Below are 13920 nucleotides of genomic sequence, written 5' to 3' on the forward strand. Positions count from 1 at the left end.
AGTTAATCTTCAATACTTATTGAAAATTTTATTGTGCCCAACACTGAGTTAAATTTTATTGTGAGACTCAGGAAACAGCAAAGAATTATAAGATGTAGTTTGTATTCTCAGGAACTTGTAACTAGCTAAGGAACACAATTAACACATAAAGCAAGTTTTAAAAGTCCGTGTATAATGCAGGACTGGAATGTGTAATCATCCAGACAATACATATTACAGGAGGACAAAGAAAGGGGAGATCAAGGGAGGTAGCAGTGCCCATGAGAACTGGGGCAAAGACAGTGTTCTTTACCTTGCATTCTGGACTGGTCTTTCTTGGACTTTTCTATCATTGTGAAATTCTGGTATGAACCTTTCACATAGTTCAAGCATTCCCAGCTTTGCAGGCTACAGTCTGTCCTTCATATCACGTCATCTGAATGCCTCTTCATCTTTATTGGCACTTACGGGGAGGGTAAAACCCCATGGTATGCAAACACTGTCATGGTTACTTGCTTCAAGCCATGGGAAGTTTCATGCAAAACCAGTTTCTCAATAGGGCAAATGTTGTGTAAAGGTATAAGGAGCTTGAGAAACTAGTTAAAAGACAAGCCTGTCACAGCAAGAACCAGATTTGAATGGGGACACTTTCTTGTCTGTGTCAGTGATGGTCAGCTTCCAGTTCTTTACTGAAGGGCCTTGTATACTTAAACACTTCTTTAACCCCTGGGCCCAGAGGCCATAGGAGCTTGTTCTACATCGTTGGAATTCAACCCCACACACCTCTGTCTGCCCATCCTCTTATGCCACTCTATGGTAAGAGACTCCAGGTGTGAAAAATTTTTCCAGAATTCTAGATCCCTCCCTCCCTCAGACTACTAAATATATATCCCTTTTTCCAAATTCTACATTTTCTTTAAATTTTTTTTAGTTGTAAGATGGATACAATACCTTTATTTTATTTATATTTATTTTTATGTGGTGCTGAGGCTTGAACCCAGTGCCTCACACATGCTAGGCAAGTGTTCTACCATTGAGCCACCAACCCAGTCCTTCAAATTCTACTTTAAATGTAATATGGGAGTGTAACCCCAAGAGATGATGTGACCTGATAAAGTAGCCTAGTAGATTAAATAGTCACCATATGTTTACTATGTGATCTGAAATAATACTGGACTGAGGAATTTTTCCCAAAGTAGTTGAAGACAAAATGAATACACAAGAAACAATAGCTCGGGCTGGGATTTTGGCTCTGGTGGAATGCCTGCCTGTCACATGTGGGCCACTGGGTTTGATCCTCAGCATTACATAAAAATAAGCAAAATAAAGGTAAAAATAGTTCAGTGTATTTATCAGAATAATAGCATCTAACACTAAAGCAAGGGTAATTGGTTCAGAAAACCAGGACATTGATGAGTACGGAAGTGAAGAGGGAAAATTTCATGGAGATAAACAAGGTCTAGGATAGACCCTAAAGAAATGGAAGAGATTGGATAGGCAAGGAAGAGAAATTATGACATTCTAGAAATGAGGAATACCATAACCAAAGACAGGAAAAATATATGTGTACATGGAAAATGAAGGTGGTCAGCCTGTCTCAGGGAAGGTTGAGGTGAGAATATGCAAGCAAGAATTAGTGGGAAATAAGACCAAATGGATAGGATGAATTCATAAACAAAATCAGCCAATATATAAGTGCTGATTAGGTGTCAAGAACTATATTAGGTCTCTTGCCACATAACAGCAACAGCTTACACCTATTAAAGCTTACACTGTGCCAGGCATAGTGTGTGTATATACACACACACACATATATACATGCCTATACATACACATATGTATCTATGTAATTTTATCTTCACTCACTGCAGATCTCTGATCTATGCCTGTTAGTTTCTCCATTTACAGATGAAAACGATGAAGCCCAGAGAGATTAAGGAACTTGCTCCAGGTCACATAGTAAGTGGAAAAACCTGGACTTCAGGCAAGTGAGTCAACTCAAATGTGAGCTCTGAACACAATGCTAAATTACCTCCATACATATTATCTCATTAAATCCTCATAAAAGTCCCTATGACACAGGTATCATTAGCCTCATTTTGCAAATGAAGATCCAAGGTTCCAGGAGTCAATTAATTATCCAATGTCATTCTGCAGGGATTTGGAAGTAATTTTAATTTCAAGTCCATTAAACTTTCCATTACAACATAACCACCTGCTGGCAAGTACCTCTAGTATGGTATCAAATTAGGGGAAATTTTGACAACCTGATAAGAGCAAGAAGTCTAGAAGACAGGAATAGGGAGGAATTTCATGATTTTGAAGAGAATGTGATTTTGATTGATGAAGATAAGTCTAGATCTGGCCTCAACCAATGACAGGAAATTGAATCAGAGTAATAGTGGACATGACACTCTTTTTAAATGACTTAATGGACTATTGTTGGGACCTGAGATGTTACATAAGCAGCTGGTTTGTTGCAAAAAATGAAGGTTCTTTTTAGATATGTTGCAACCTGAATTGCAGAACCATGACTGGCACATTCCCAAGGAAATGACTAGTAGGCACTCAGGGACGTGGGATTGGAACTCAGGTAGAGAATGAAGGTGGCAATCACATTCAACCAAAAAAGAAACCGGGCTGGGGAGATAGCTCAGTCGGTAGAGTGCTTGCCCTGCCAGCACAAGGCCCTGGGTTCGATCCCCAGCACCGCAAAAAAAAAAAAAAAAAAAAAAAAAAAAAAAAAAGAAACCTATGCAAGGACCACTGAATGCACTGAATGAGCAATTCAGTCAGATCTCAAGGAAAATAAATCATTAATAGTTGCATTAAGTTGGGATTCAGCACAGAATAAAAATGCAGGATAACAAAAAATAAGTCATAGGTCAAGACAAGTGGTCAGGGCCATGCCAGAGATGAAATGAAAGGGATACTGCAGCAAATGAGATCTCACCAGTAACAAGGCAGAATGACCACAGAATAATCTCTTGTCCTAATTGTGGGATCGTGGGTGTTTCCATATTACAAGAGTCAAACTCAGCTTAACTGGATAGGACCCTAAGTTTGACCCTGCAGATTAGGAACTTTCCTGAAAGAGAGTACATTAGCACAGGGATAGAACTTAAATCATCAAAACAGGTTCTTCCACTGAATTGCACTCTTAAAAATGCCAAAATGATGGGCTAGGGTTGTGGCTTGGTGGTAGAGCACTAGCCTAGCGTGTGTGAGGCACTAGGTTCGATTCTCAGCACCACATATAAATAAATAAAAATAAAAGGTCCATTGACAACTAAAATATATTTTTAAAAAATGCCAAAATGATAAATATTATGTATAATTTGCCACAATAAAAAAAAAAGAGGGAAAACTAGGGCAAGCTAGGGATGTAGCTAAGTGGTAGAGCACTTGCCTAGTATGCATGAGGTCTTGGGTTTGATCATCAACAACACACACACACACACACACAAAAGGAGGGCCTTGCCTCTGAAAATAAAAACAACTGGATCCTCAAAAATCTCCGAAAGCTCAACTAATTTAGCATCTCCTAGACTTACCCCTCTTTGTTAAAGCTCTTTATCTTCTTGCTCAAGGTGGCGGGGCTGTGGTGCTGAGGAATGAAAGTCCCTATGAAGTCATGGATTCTGTAGCTGCCTGGCTCCCTTGTCATTCCAATCTGGAGAAAGAACAGGACAGATAGTTGTGGACAATTTGCAGCAGAAATCCTCTCCTGGCTTTTCTGTTCCCTCCTTCCTTTTTTTTTTTTTTTTTTTTTTTTCATAGTAAAGGGATCATGATACATTGGCCAGTGTCCCCAGCTCTGTCTGTAATCTCTTTTGCATCACAGAAATAAGAAAGTGAGGCATAGAACACAGCCGACACCTAAAAGGTGTTTGCTGAGAGAGGAACTGGGAGGCCTGTGATTTCAGTTCTTGCTTATTATTCTATTGATTTGTCCTCTCAAGGTTCTCAAATCCTCCTTCTGACTGATTTCAGAGATTACCTCCTCACCTGTGCCAAATTCCTTTCCTGCTTTTTACAACACCTATTCCTAAATCAAGCATCCTCCTCAAATCAGGGCAATCCACACAGGCTCCTATGCTCTTGTAAGTGGCCAGGTGTAGTTCCTTCTCATTTTACAAGTGGGGACACAGGGGCCCAGGATTGCTGAGTGATTTGCCCAAGGGCATACACCTGGTTAGTTGCAGCACAAGGAGAGTCTGACCTTCTGATCCACTCTCCAAATCTCTTTAGATAGACAAAGAGATCCTGGATGAAATATTTGGAATTCTGGTTTTTGGTTCTTTGGTACTGGGATTGAACTCAGAGGTGCTTTACTTACAACTGAGTCACATTCCCAGACCTTTTTATTTTGAGACAGGGTCTCACTAAGTTATTAAGGGTTTTGATAAGTTGCTGAGACTGTCCTTGAATTTGCAATCCTCGTGTCTCAGCCTCCCAAGCTTCTGGGATTACAGGTGTGTCCCACTAGGCCCCACTGGAGTTCTGTTTTTATTGAAGCTTTGCTTTCCCAAAAGTTTGATCTCTTTTATTGCCTTTTTCAATACAAATGCTTAAAATTTCTGGCAGTACCAATTAGGGATCTAGAAGAGAATGGTAACAGCATTGATGGAGTAGGGAAGCTCACTGGATGCCCACAAAACCATCACAGACTACTTATTATGCTGTGGGTAAAACTCAGATCCATGCCCTCCCTCAGTCCTCGTACAGCACGGCCTCACAGGGCCCCTGTCTATATACTAGCGCTTTCTAGTTCTTTTCAGCATTGTCCCATGTAGACCTTGATGTTTGCCTCTGCAATCTTTGATTACCAAGGTTAACAGGTAGCTTAGGATGGGCTCTCCAAGGTTATGACGAGATAGAAGAATGACAGTACAGCTAATCATAAGTGTATTTATTGGGCAAACTTCAGGAAAAACTGGTTACTCAAGTTTATCACTTCAAGAAAAGAAGTTTTATGTGACGCTTGACATGGTGTGAAATAGATGTAAGCAAGGTTGTTCCATTACCACCTCTTTTGGGAAAGGGCATCTGTGGGTCACTTCAATACAAAAAAGTTTCTTTTTTTTTTTTTTCTGAGGTCACTCAAGTGCTAAATTTAACCAGAGAAATGAATTATCTGTTTTCATCAAACCTAGATATCTTTTTCATGGTCATGTTCAGAAAATGCAGGGATTCAGGTTTAGAAATTTTAAGTCATTACATCATATTGAGTTGTTTTGGGATTTGCAAATCATCTAAACTAGGTCCTAATTTTGCAGATGAGGAAGCTGAAGTTTCCCATCTATTGTACATCTACTATGCAGTCTAAGATTGCACTCATTTTATTACAAGCTAAAATTGTACTTGAAAGGAACAAGGCTGTAGCCATTTCTTGCCTGATTCTGCCCCCTCCCCACACACTATTTTTTAATCTGGATCGTTAAGTTCCCCATTAGTCATTGGTCCAATTATCCCATGGGCTTCCACTACTTAAGGGTAGTTCTCCTGCTGTTAGCATGCTTTCTCTTGCCCTTAAGGACGGATACTCTGTTCGTCTGCTTACTAAAATCTCTTGTGTGAGTTCCTGTATTCGGAGTGGTTTTCTGGGTGCTTTCAGTACTGTTGGCTCTTGCAAAACTGGCGATTAACCTAAAACCCATAATACTTTTCACATAAACCACTGTTCATTGTCCCAGATTTATACAATAAATTTCTTAAAATTTTGTTCAGGGGTTTACCTTTTGCTTTTCCATTCCATTTTGTTAGTTTTAACCCCACATTCCAGTCCATGGTTTGAATTTTTGTCTATCTTAATTTTAAGAATGATCATTTGCCATTGTGCACTTCATGCCTGCTGTCTCATGTAATGGCTAAACTGTTCTAAATAAAACTCTATGTATGAAAAGTATTTAATTTAGAATTCCCCCACTTAGTTTTTGGGTCCTTTAGAAGGCTGGGTAACTTTTTTCCCTTCTTACGTGACAGCTCTAGAAATGGGTCTTTCCTTCATAGGACAGAATATTCTTATGTTTTGTCTCCTGCCAGGAACAGGTGTAGGTGGGATAATGTGGTAAAAGCTCATCCTCTAAACTCCAGAGTCTGGGATATTGTATGTCCACTTTCATGTATAAATTAACAGTTTATTGGCTATGAAAACTGGAGAAATCATGATACTCAAGAACAGGAAGGAAAGGAAGATTTCTTAATCTCTTTCATATTTAAAAGAATATCTTCTATAAGCAAATAGAGAATAAGCTGAGTAGATTATTTGTGATTACTTTGTATATTGTAAGTAGCCTGACATTTAAGAATAATCCCCGACTTCTTCCACTCCTTCATTCCCCAGATCTAATAAGAGTGGCTAGGCTGGAGTTGTGGCTCGATGGTAGAGGGCCTGTCTAGCACACACTGGGTTCAAACCACATAAGAAAATAAAGTTATTATGTCCATCTGCAACTAAAAATGTTTTTAAAAAATAATGAGTGGCTAACATTTAACAAGCACTTACTAAGTGCCAGATACCTCACTCGATACTTTATAAACCTGATTAATGGAATCCTCACAACAATTATCACAATGTTAAAACGAGAAGACTGGTACTGTGTGAGTGTGTGTGTGTGTGTGTGTGTGTGTGTGTGTGTGTGTGTGTGGTGCTGGGGATCAAACCCATGTGTTTGTGTTAGGCAAACGATTTACCACTCAGCTATTCTCCCAGTCCAAGAGTGTCACTTTTAAGAGGTTAAATTACTGCTTGAACTCATATGCCTAGAATTGGTGGAGCCAGATTCTCATTCAAGTTATTGTTTCTCCAGAATCCAAAAGCTTATGCACTATTAAGTATTAGTCTGGGCCATCTAGGAGAGACATTGAACCATGATGCACATCTTACCCTTATGAATCATAGAAGGAAGGGAGGGAGGGAGAAAGGAAGTTTGGATGAAGAGCCTTAGACTTCAGTACAGTATTAAGAAAGTTCTGCAAGGCTAAACATCTTGGAGCTAAAGTTGCCCACCAGAGTAGTTCCACATTACCCAGGATTGGGCCGCCTTAGACTTCAAGAAGCAGTGATGAATTTCAGAGCATAGAAATTAGTTAGCTGTGATCCTTTATGAGCAGTGCATTTTTATTACTGCTACTTTATATCACACTCTCTTCAAGCAAATCTGCAGATTTTGTCTTCAACCAATATCTCTGCCTATTGCCCTAGTTCAAGTTAAGTCATCATTCACCTAAATAATCCAGTAACACTAACATTTTCTTACTTCCAGTTTCAGTACCCTTAAAACAACTTCCTGCAATGCTTCCAAGATGATCTTTCTGATACATAAATCCAACTATGTGATAATCCAGTATAAGAAGCTAGGTGGAGATGTCTTTTTGTCATTCTTATGACAGATGTGATGATCCTCTAGTACATAAATGACAAAAATCTCACCAGCTTTCATAAAGTAGGCTAATTTCAAAATTGCCTCATATTCTTTTTTTTAAAGATTTTAGAAATAATCTTATTTTATTTATTTATTTTTATGTGGTGCTGAGGAGTGAACCCAGTGCCTCACATATGTTAGACAAGTGCTCTACCACTGAGCTTAACCCCAGTCCCAAAATTTCCTTCATATTCTTTCTGGTAAGTACTTCATTATGAAATTTAAATATTGGCCTATCCCATTTACCATATTTTCCATCTGCTTAAAAACCCTTCAAATATTTATAGGCAAAACCCCAAACTTTTGATCATGGTATACTAGGACTCCTAGGACCCAGCCACTCCCTACTTCTTTGACATTAATCCCTCCCACTTATTTCCTGGCATATAATACTCCAAAAATGTAGTAGTGAATTATTTGTGGCTCCTAATGTACTATATCATATCTTCATGTCTTATCATACTCATATACTTTACCTGATGTTCCATTTTTTCTTCTCCCTTTGTTCCTATTTGAATTTCAGATTCAGCTCAGCCACCACCAACTTTCCATAACTCATATATATCCCAACCCAAAGATCAGTTAGCCCAATCTCTAGCCCAATTCAGCAATCCTCTCTGTGGCATCCAGGCAGAAGGTCATCCAGGAAAGAGTCCCTGACTTCACAAGACTACTGGCTATATCTTTGATGGGTTATGACAATGCTCATGGACATATACCAATCAAAGCCACATCTTATTCCACTGTGTCAGGAGTCTGTCAGTTCCTCTTTCTCCATCTTTTCTGTGGGCAGTGGTTAAAATGAATAGCACTCACCTAAACTGAATTGAAATAAAGGAGTGCTCACCTACAGCATCAAGATGAATGGAGAGTTAGGAAACTGACTGAGAAATTCTGGTAAGTCCTATAGAGAGGAACTCTAGCTTTGCATCTTGGGTAGGAGTGGAGGCAGGGAAGAAAATGAGGAAGGACAGAACTTACCAATAAGCCATTGGTTGTTTTCTTATGGTTGTCATTTCTGAACTTTTTGCCTTTTCATTTCTGAATCCCTACCTGTGACTCACAGATGTTTTCAAGAGGCTTTCAGAATGCCTGTGGACTTCAATAAGTGTGATGGCTGTGTAAAGGGAAGACGTAACCTATGATAAACCACATAAGAATTAGAATTTGGCTGTAGTGATGATAGTCACTAAGATTCCAAACATTTTCTTAGTGCTTTTTGGTAAACCTCCCTTTCCAAAAGGCTGAAAAATTGCATGTAGAACTATGCATGTAGACAAAAGATTCTTAGAGTAGGAGGAAAAAATAGTAAACAAAAACCAATTTGGGAACCCTACACTTGCTGGGATTATGGGATGAGATGATGAACATAAGCTTTCTTTATCCATATCTATCACAGGTATAGTTTTTTCAGTTTTCAATATGCATTGCCTGCTTTTTTGCATTTTAGAGGGTTCAGTATGGTGGTTGAATAAACTCTGGGACATTGTCAAAAGTTTTCAGTCAAAAGTTTATTTGGGGGAAGCATAAGAAGGACTTGTAATACATATGAACAAATCAGAAAAAAATATGACTAAAAATCTCACTATTAAAATTATTTACACTGTCATATTGGAAATAAATTCTCTTACCAGCCATTGTAAGCCTATACAAAGCATATGATTGAATTATACATAAGAAGATGAGTACAGATCATCTGGAAATATAAACATGAGAATGGAATGATAAAAGGAAATTAGAGCCGGGCTGGTGGCATATGCCTATAATCCCAGTGGTTCGGGAGGCTGAGGCAAGAGTATTGCTAGTTCAAACCCAGCCTCAGCAACTTAGTGAGGCCCTAAGCAACTCCGGGAGACCCTGTCTCTAAATAAAATATAAATAATATAATCCAAGGACGTGACTCAGTGGTAAAGCATCCCTGGGTTCAATCCCTGGTACCAAAAAGAGAGAGAGAGAGAGAGAGAGAAAAGGAAATTAATTGAAATTAGATTTTTAAATGTATTCCAAAGCGGCTTTAATTAAAATAGTAGTTCCGGTGAAAAAATGGGCAGATGAATGGGAAGGTAGATGGACATAAGTGGACTCACATGCAAACAAAGTTAGTTTATAATAAAAGGAGCCCTCCAAATCATTATGAAAAAGGATCAATAAATGGTATAGGGATAAAGGAATAGTTTTTTAGAGAAAATGAAATTTTTAGAGGAATTTTTAGAGAAAATGAAAGGAAATCCATATTTTTTCTCTGTATATCAAAAATAAAGCATAGATAGGACAAAGACAAATATAAAAATGAAATCATAAAAGTACTGGAATAAAATAATAAATTTTTATGTAATCTTGGTGTGGAGAAGGCTTTGTCTAAGTATAATATAAAACCCAATCCTTCCGTAGGGAAAAATTAATACATATGACTATTTAGAAAAGGAATGTTCTGAGTAAAAAATACAATCAACAAAGTCAAAGACAATCAAGAGTCTGAAACAAAAATGGGAAACACCTATGATTTATAAGTTCTAATTCCTATAGTATAGTTGGAACTTTCAGAAAGAATATGAACTGATAGTTCAGATAAAAAGAAATATCACAACCACAAAATAATACCCAATCTCATTGCTAACTTAATAAATGCAAGTTAAAATATCACCAAGTTACTTTTTTGTTGTTGTTACTAGGAATGGAACTCAGGGGAGCTTTGTCACTGAGTCAAATCCCTAGTCCTTTTTATTATCTTTTTTTTTTTTTTTTTTTTTAATTTTGAGACAGGATCTCACTAAGTTGCTTAGGCTAGCTTCCAACTTACAATCCTCCTGCCTCAGTCTCTGAGTTGTTGGGGCATGCTCCACTACTCCCAGCTAGTTACTATTTTTAACCTAACAAATTGGCAAAGCTTTAAAAGCATAATAGTAAAACACATTGTGTTACCTTTCTATCATTGTGACAAACACACCTGAAATAATCAACTTATAAGAAGAAAAGGTTTATTTTGGCTCATGATTTCAGAGGTTTCAGTTCACAGTTGCTTGGCCCTATTGCTTTGGGCCTATGGCAGCACAGCACATCATTGTGGGAACATGTGGTAGAGGAGGCCCATTTCTCTCATGGCAGCTGGGAAGCAAAGAGAGAGACAGGGGTTACAGTCCAAATATTCTCTTCAAAGGAATGCCCCAGTGACCTAACTTCCTAATACCAGACCCCATCTTCTAAAGGTTCCACTACCTCCTAATAGGGCAAGGAACTGGGGACCAAGCCTTCAACACATGGGCTTTTGGGGAATATTTCAAATCCAAGCTAAGGTGCACTTTGACTAGCATGTGAGGGAATGTGCAAATATTGGTGGAAGAATATATACTTAATGCTTTTGGAGGACAACTTGGCAATATTTGTAAAAATTTTAAGTATGTTGATATGCTATATATTTAACCTAGAAGTTCTTTTAGGAATCTATCTAAATTTACACAAGAATATGAAGATGTATAATCAAGGTTGTGTATTTCTGCATTGTTTCATAAAAATAAAAAGTAAATAAGAAGTAATTTCTGTCAAGGTTTTTTGTTTGTTTGTTTGTCTGTTTTGTTTTTCTGAGACAAGGTCTTGCTGTGTTGCCCAGGATGGCCTGCTAGGCTCAAGTGATCTTCCTGCCTCAGCTTCCCACATGCCACTGTGCCTTATGGGAAAAAGTAAATTCGAAAAGAAAGAAAAATATCAATGAAGGAAAGAGTGTTCTATATGATGTTATAGAATAATATCCAAGACATATTGTTAATTTAAAAATTAGAATGTGTATATAATATATATGCTAGTCAGCTTTTCATTGCTGTGACAAAAATACCTGACAAGAACAACTTAGAAGAGGAAAAGTTTATTTGGAGCTTACAGTTTCAGAGGTTCAATCCATAACCCACTTCATTATTTTGGACCCAAAGTAAGGAAAAACATCCTGGTGGAAGGGTATTTTGGAAAAGCCAGCTTACGTCACAGCAGCTGCAGCCAGGAAAGAGAGGAAAGGGGGGACCACAGGGAAGATACCCCCTTCCAGGGCAGTTCACAGTGACCCACTTTTATTGGCTAATCCCCACCTGCCTACAGTTACCACCCAGTCAGCCCATTCAAACTAGGGTGGACTGATTAGGTTACACCTCTCATAATCCAATCATTTTACCTCCTGCATTAACATAGGGGGAACACCTCATAACCAAACCATGATAGTATAATACCATTTGTGTTAAAGAAAGGGAAATGCCTGTACTCCTTATAGTATACAGAACATTTCTAAAATAATAAAACTCCAGAGAGTGTGTCACAGAGAGGCAGAAGAGGGTTTTTTACCTTAAAACCTTCTTTACTATTTTAACCTTTTGCCATGAACATATACTACTTTTGAAATAAAAAGTTACTTTTTCACTTTTGCAAATGAAAAGGTAAATTTCACCTGGTTAACCAAAGTTTCTACAGAGAACGTGGAGTTGGTTTTCTTTTCTTTCTTTTTTTATTTTTATATTACCTTTCTTAAATAATGTTTGTTCAACTCTATTGAATAAATGGTAAGAATCGGGCTGGGGAGATAGCTCAGTCGGTAGAGTACTTGCCTTGTAAGCACAAGGCCCTGGGTTCGATCCCCAGCACCAAAAAAAAAAAAAAAAAAAAAAATGGTAAGAATCTAAGTAGTGTCTGTCATTTCCTCTACCCATCAATTCTTGATATATGCGTTAATAGACTTAGCATGGGGAAATGAGGGCATGGAGAATTTTAGTCTAGTTGTATATATCCATTACAGATGTCACTCACCTTGCCAAATGAACATAGCTGAGCAAGAAAGAAGTATAATCAAATACTTATCTAGAATAAATTCCATGTCTTACTAACATTTTAAAGTTTGTGTCCTTTCCCAGAGATGTTACAATAGATCAAATTAAAATTTGGGATGAGGGAGGGGTTAAGAGAGTTTCTAGAATATATATTAGGCAGCCATGTAGCTGTATCTATGAATCTATGGGGACATCTCAACAGTTCTTTGTTACTTGTTGCTTATGTATGAGAAAGAGTCTGAAGGGAAAACAAGTCCAGGACACTTGACCGGTGGTCCCCAAGTACCACCAACATCTCATCAAGGGTAAGAGTCTTATGTCAGTGTTTTTGTTCAGTTATCAGATACTGTGAGTACTTCTTAGTATGTGCCAGACTTTTACACTATATTTAATTTTGTATGCCATGCTATCACATGTTACAAGTACAACATAATCTAGTGTAATCAAATAATCCAAAACAAGATAAGAAGTACCAAGGAGATGCCAACTGCTGCTCCTTTTTTTAATCTCAAAAACAAAACAAACAAACAAAAAACCCCGCAAGTTACTAATCTGCCAGCAACCAGAAAAATCGGGTATTGTTCGGTTTGCAGGCCCACGGGGTGCAGGGTGCACAGCCCAGTTCGGGTGTCAGTTCTGAACTCTTTCAGTGATCAACCCACCGAGCTGTTTACGTTTGATGTCTTCAGAGGCCCGGCTTCTTGGGTGTCTGCTCCACAGAACCAGCCTTGCTAAGTTGCTGGGGTTAGTCTTGAACTTGGAATCCTCATGCCTCAGCCTCCCAAATTGCTGGGATTACAGGTGTGTACCATCAAGCTAGACACTAGTATGACTTTTCTTTACATATTGACAAATCTGGTGAAGCTTGCATCTCTCTTGTATTGTTTTCTCTACCCTGTCCCAGTGTGATAGGTACTACCCAGGGCATTACAGTGAGAGGCCTGTAATAATTCGTTGAAGTCGATTCTCGGTGCAATCTTGGATAGAGAAAGGTTAACTTTAAAACATACCAAAACACTAAATATATATCATTTAAATCTTGACAGTGTACTTTAAAGCAGATGCTTGAGTTTTTCTTCCATCACATAGCTAACATCTCTGCAAACAAACTTAGATGGCAACCTGTTTTCTTTGGCAAACTGATTAATGGGGACAATTACTCATCTGCCTGGTCATATGACATTTCCAATAACATTGTCATTTTGTTTATGGGATAGTTGGTAAAAATACCCAGGAATTTACTGGAAGAGGAGGAACCACCTGTCTACTAGAAATGCTAAAGAGAAAAAGCTGGGGAGGCAGTTCCCTTGAAGAATGCCGAAAAGGATCTAATTTTGTCACCAGCTTCCCCCAAGACGCACTGCCTGCTCCCAGCTTAGCAATAGCACCTGTGGAAACAAGAGAACAGTCTTGCTGGGCACCTTAGCACTTTGGCTGTCTGGGGACGAAGCTGCCCTGCAGGCACCTGGTAAAACTGAAAAAATAGCTTTTCTCTTGCATGAGAATGACAGAGTAAAGGAGCTGGGGAGCTGGCAAGCACTGCATCTTGACTTAGAAGTACAAACAAGGAAGATAAGAACTAGAGAAGGGATGGGAAGTGGGGGGGAAGGGAAACACAGTGGTATGACGGGGAAGCTGGAAGAGGGTAACTCACTACTTCTACCTTGCCTGGGGAACCTTACGGCATGGGTAGGGAGGGGCCAGGGAGG

Source organism: Sciurus carolinensis, chromosome 4 (assembly GCF_902686445.1).
Source record: "Sciurus carolinensis chromosome 4, mSciCar1.2, whole genome shotgun sequence".
NCBI lineage: Eukaryota > Metazoa > Chordata > Mammalia > Rodentia > Sciuridae > Sciurus > Sciurus carolinensis.